This window comes from Bos mutus, chromosome 4 (genome assembly GCF_027580195.1).
Source record: "Bos mutus isolate GX-2022 chromosome 4, NWIPB_WYAK_1.1, whole genome shotgun sequence".
Classification (NCBI taxonomy): domain Eukaryota; kingdom Metazoa; phylum Chordata; class Mammalia; order Artiodactyla; family Bovidae; genus Bos; species Bos mutus.
Window position 1 is genome coordinate 44,718,467 of NC_091620.1, and position 6,000 is coordinate 44,724,466.

The 6,000-nt window shown below is 45.4% G+C and overlaps 1 protein-coding gene across 1 annotated transcript in view; it reads right to left on the bottom strand.

Moving 5' to 3' along the window:
* Nucleotides 1–5,697, bottom strand: part of STEAP2 (STEAP2 metalloreductase) — a 31,268-nt gene extending 25,571 nt beyond the window's left edge. Inside the window, exon 1 of the mRNA XM_005891858.3 lies at nt 5,119–5,697. The gene's annotated coding sequence lies outside the window, so the exon portion shown is untranslated. The remainder of the gene's footprint in view (nt 1–5,118) is intronic.
* Between the last annotated feature and the right edge of the window lie 303 nt (nt 5,698–6,000).

The window sequence follows — 6,000 nt, forward strand, 5'->3', positions numbered from 1 at the left end:
ATAAGGGATTTGATTAGGTCATACCTGAATGGTCTAGTGGTTTTCCCCCCTTTCTTCAATTTCAGTCTGAACTTGGCAATAAAGAGTTCATGATCTGAGCCAGAGTTAGCTCCCGGTCTTGTTTTAGCTAACTGTATAGAGCTTCTCCATCTTTGGCTGCAAAGAATATAATCAATCTGATTTTGGTGTTGACTATCTGGTGATGTCCATGTGTAGAGTCTTCTCTTGTGTTGTTGGAAGAGAGTGTTTGCTATGACCAGTGCGTTCTCTTGGCAAAACTCTTAGTTTCTAAGACTAATAGCTATATAATAATGGGAATTGCTAGCTTATATTTAACACTGTAACACTTCAAATTTGTGACCTTTAACATTATGATTTAAGTAGTACACAGACTCCTTGAAATCTCAAGGTCACAGTTTTCCTGAGTGGACCTTTGACTTGATGTATGCATTTAATCCCTGAAGTATGTTGTTGTTGTTTAGTTGCCAAGTCATGTCTGACTCTTTGCGACCCCATGGACTGCAGCACACCAGGCTTCCCTGTCCCTTACCACCTCCTAGAGGTTGCCCAGGTTCATGTCCATTGAATCGGTGATGCCATCCAACCAACTCATCCTCTGTCGTCCTCTTCTCCTTCTGCCTTCAGTCTTTCCCAGCATCAGGCTCTTTTCCAGGGAGTCAGTTGTTCACATCAGGTAGCCAAAGTATTGGAGCTTCAGCATCAGTCATTTCAATGAGTATTCAGGGTTGATTTCCTTTAGGATTGACTGGTTTGATCTCCTTGCTGTCCACGGGACTCTCAAGAATCTTCTCCAGCACCACAATTCAAGAGCATCAATTCTTCAGTGCTTAGCCTTCTTTATGGTTCAACTTTCACAACGATACAGGACTACTGGAAAAACCATATCCTTGACTATACAGACCTTTGTTGACAAGATGATGTCTTTGCTTTTTAATACACTGTCTAGGTTTGTCATAGCTTTCCTTCCAAGAAGCAACTGTCTTCTAATTTCTGGCTGCAGTCACCATCCAGTGATTTTAGAGCCCAAGAAGAAGAAATTTGTCACTGCTTCCACCTGAAGTATATTATCAAGCTAAGAGAATTCTATTACACTCAGATACATCTCCTCTTAAGATTTTCAATTTAGTGGAGTTTCCTTGACATTCCTCTGGCTGAATGGCAGCTGTTGTGTTATATTAATTTTATAAAACAGAACCACATTTGTTTCACAAACATCTAGAACATTAATTGTTGGATGATAATAACTCTGAAAGGACTGTTGTTCTCAGAGATCTTGGTGACTTTCAAAGCCTGCTGATTTGGATATGTTACCAAAAAAAGGTAATCCTCTGGGGCCAGGCAATGAGGTTGGTGTATTTTTTACTTTGCAGGCTATACTGAATCTTTCTTCTTCTGTCCTGCAAACCTCAAGCTCCTTTGAAGTTCATGGCAAAATTAAACATCCTCTCCCTATGCCCACTGCTATCATCTACTGATTTCTGGCTTATTCATTATTACCAGTGACTTTGGCTCCCAATACTAACACAGTCTTCCTCTCTACCCCAGCAGTTGTCATGCTGACCACTTCATCATTCAAATGGATGAACCATTTAATCTCATGGCTTCATTTCCTTCATCTAAGGCAATGAATCTTTGCCTCCACCTCACCTCAGATATCTCCAAGCACTATCTCTTGGCCTTCCAATAATTTAGTCAAATAGTCACACTGATAATTCCAGATAGCAGGAGAAATCTGATCTGTTTACTATATTCTCACTCTACTGGTTTCTTTATCCATCCTAGATTTCACAGTGTGTATTTATCATTACTCACTTAAAAAGATGGACTCTTGTTACACTCTAAATGTTTATCACCCTACCCAAAGTATATGTTGAAATCCTAACTCCCAATGTGAGGGTGTTAGTATGCACAGCCTTTGGGAGGGGATTAGGTCACACGGGTGGAACCCTTATCAACTGGATAAAATAAAACCCAGAGAGCTCTCTTTTCCTATCTGCCATGAGGTCACAGAGAGAAGTCTATGAACCAGGAAGTGGGCCCCTACCAGATTGAATCTTCCGGTGTCTTGATCTGGGACTTGCCAGCCTCCAGAACTGTGAGAAATAAATGTCTGTGGTTTAAGCTACCCAGGCAGTGGTATTCTGTTGTAGTTCCTTTCCATCACATCCACTTGGCAAATCTCTAGTTGTGGAAGAACCCAGCTATCCATTTTCACTGTTATCTGCACTCAAGTTGGTGAAAGCTGCTAAAGAAAAATCTGAAAACTCAGCTCACCTTAAATTCACCATTATCAATCTCACCTATCAAAGGACAGTCTGTCCATTTCTGGCCTGGACACCATCCCGTTTCTCCTTCCAAGCAGCTTTTGTTATGATCTCCTCAGAGACATCTCAAACTTAACAGGTTCAAAATGAAACAGCTTTTTCTACTCAGATCTATTCACATTCATCCAAATTTTCTCCTCTCAGTAAATGATATCATTACCCATTTGGGCTTCCCTGGTAGCTGAGGTGGTAAAGAATCCTCCTGCAAAGCAGGATACGTGGGTTCGATCCCTGGGTCAGGAAAATCCCCTAGAGAAGGGAATGGCTACCCACTCTAGTATTCTTGCCTGGAAAACCCTATGGACAGAGGAGCCTGGCAGGTTACAGTCCAGGGGGTTGCAAAGAGTCAGACAAAACTGAGCAACTAAGCATACATACCCATCATTCGGTCAAGCCAGAAATCTAGACGTGAACTTCAAGTCCTTGCTTTCCCTCACCCTTAACGTAAAACCCAACACCAACTTCTGTTTTCCAAAATATTTCTTAAAAATCTCTCTCCAATGACACCAGCTTAATCCAAGTCTCTCTCATCTTTCACCTGAACTCTGCAGACATTTTCTAATGGGTCTCTCTACATATTTCTTCGTTTTTTTCCAAACCATTCTCCAGGTAGCAGCTAAGATTGTCTTAAAATGTAGATCAGATGATATCTTTCACCTCCTTAAAAATCAACGGCCTCGTGTTGCTTTTTGAATTACAGTCACCTTCCTGACCTACGGGTTTCCCAAGTGGCAGTGGTAGTGGTAAAGAATCCGCCTGCCAATTCAGGAGACATGGGTTCAATCCCTGGGTCAGGAAGATCCCCTGGAGAAGAAAATGGCAATCCACTCCACTATCCTTGCCTGGAAAATTCCATGGACAGAGGAGCCTGGCCGGCTATAGTCCATGGGGCCACAAAGAGTTGGACACAACTCAGCCCTCACTCACACACCTTTCTGACCTAAATGAACCTGACCTGAAGGCTCTGAATGGACTAGCTAGCCCCAGTATAACTCTTCAATATTATCCAGTATGACTGTTCCTCCCTATGTTCCAGTCACAGAATCCTTTTCTTGAAGTAGAAAGAAAATCACTTTCTCATCCTATGAAGAGGCTATCATGTCTCTTCAGTAAAATGATTCACTCCAATTTTGTTTTGAGCCCCTGTTAAGTTTCCTTTCTTATGTAATTATTCTTTACTCATTACTATTTTCCTGACCGGAAAATCAGCTCCCTGAGGGTAGAACCATGTCTGTCTTGTCCATCACTCCCTCCATAGTCTCTGACACATAGTACATAAGAATACGATAAATATTCTTCCTTGTCAAATGCATCCAAAAGTATCATGGACAAAAGAGATGTAATAGGTCTCCAGATAAGATCCCTCATTTTGCTGATGAAGACAGCAAGCCCACAGGCCCAAAGGGGATGATATATCAATGTCATAGTTAAGTCAATGTCATGGTTACTGGCTGAACACAGAATAAATGCATCTCCCCGATGCCCTGAATATGTTCTTCACTGAAACTGCAGTATTATAATTATGCTCACTCACTATAAGTCTGTTTTCCATGTCACTAGATAATAAAAAGTGACCTGGATATATAGCCTTTCATTTCCTTTCTGCACAATTTGCTCAATTCATCATTACTGATATTGTCTCACTCCCTCAACACCTCTCCATCCCCTACCCCCTCACACTGCCCCCCCCCTCCAAGTCTGACTAGCTAAGACAAAGAAACTGTAGCCTTTCAAATTATGTTTCTAAATATCCTGCAAAATCTCTAGGATGGGTATTTTTCTTCTGAAGAGAAACAGAGACAGCTGCAGACTAAAAAACAATAAGAGACTTAGAGAAAGAAAAAATAAATAAATGGAGATCAACAAGACGAAGAAATAATATAGGTGAAAAACGTGTGTGGGCGTGGCGGGGATGTGGTTTGCAGAGAACTAAAAAGGTTCCCAGCGCGGGGGTTGTTAGCTTGACTAGAATCCAATCAAAGTCAAGAGAGTGGGGGTGGGGCAGGAGTTGAAATTCGACTCCTCCCACTTTCAAGGTGATGAGTGATAATTAACCATGACCTGGAATAAGTTTTTCCATCTAAAAAATGTATTGCCTGAGGAGCAAAAACTGACACCAATCCTTCTCCAAGGCAGTAAGGAAGATAATAATTGGAAATCTCTCAACAAAAATTCTCTTTATCTCTCTGCTCTATTTTAAGAGCAAGATTTTTAGGCCATAATTTTCAACAAGTTTTGGCTGTGGCTGAATACAGGACTTAGATAATTTAGGACACTCAAAGAAGAGGCCAATTACTTTCTAACACATAATGGCCTAAACACACCACGGTCACATCATTGGGTAATAAACAAAATGACTACTAGAAAGATATACACGTTCGCAAAGCAGCGCTGCCGGATCTTCAGTGAAATACGCTGCATGAACCTAAAGTGGATAGAAGAGTATCAGGCAGGCTAAGGTAACCTGTCCGTCCTTTCCCTTCGTTCCCTTGGGCCACATCCTACCTGGGACAGTGTCTCTCCTGGCCTCCTTTCTCCTGGGCCCAACCAACCCCAGGACTTTCTGGGAGCTCGGCGAAGTAGGGGTCTGAATCCGTGGAACAGACTCCCTCCCCACTCCCTGCCTCAAGGTACCAGGCGATCAGGAACCCCAGAAGCTCAGAGCGGACGCCGCAGAATCCTGGGAAAGAGGCATGAAGCGCTTGGCACCGACCGCATCTTGACCCCCAACTCTGCAGCTGCTACCGCGCCTGGCGCTCTCCCCAACACTCACCTCCGCGCCCTCCGCGCCGGGCAGGGACGGGCCTCGCAGATCTCTCCAGCAGTGCCGATTCCCCGGGGGCCTCCCCGGGCTCTAGGGCCTAGGGACCGTGCCTCCGGCTGGCGGCTTGCAGGGTGGCTACCGCTGCGGTCGCGCTCGGGCAGCTTCCCCGCCTCCCCAAGCTGGATCGCGCAGGGCTGGGGAGCACGGAGAGGAGGGAGGGAGGGAGGAAGGAGGGAGGGAGGCGCGCTGTTGCCGGCCTCACAAGACCCACCGCTAGGGGCTGCGCGCAGGGAGCCCGCAGAGCGCGGAGCGGGATCGGGGACCCCTAGCGGGCTAGGTGGGAGAGCTGAGGCGGCGGGGGAGGAGTCGGAGAGCTCGGAGAGGGTGAGGGGAAGATCTGGGGAGAGCCCGGGAGTACGTGGACCATCAGGAAGTGCAAGCAAAGCGGCGGGGAGTACTGGCTGTACGGTTACAACTTGGCGCTTCCCCTAACCTCTCCACCTCCTGGGAGCCGCTGAGTATCCATCCACCCGTGGCCTGAGCCTCCCTGCAGGGCTCCTCCAGTATTCATTTTGAAGCCGCTTAGAACAGTCGAGCCCACTTTTCTCCTCCATTGCTTGTGTGCTGTACAGCCGCCTTTTCCAGTCTAGACTCTGCTTTTAATTACACCCCCGCTCTCCCCACTCTCAGTTCCTGGCAAGTCTCCAAGAAACTGCGCTTTTTATCCTGTACGTGTTCTTTCCCTCGCCTCTACCCACCCAAATCATCTTTTGGCTTGACTGTGTCCTTGGAATAAAATGTTCAGAAATGCCCTTTCATGAACAACATTTAACAACTCCCTGGGATAGGAGAGAACCCTCAGAGCTGGCGGACCACATAGCAGTTTGTTAG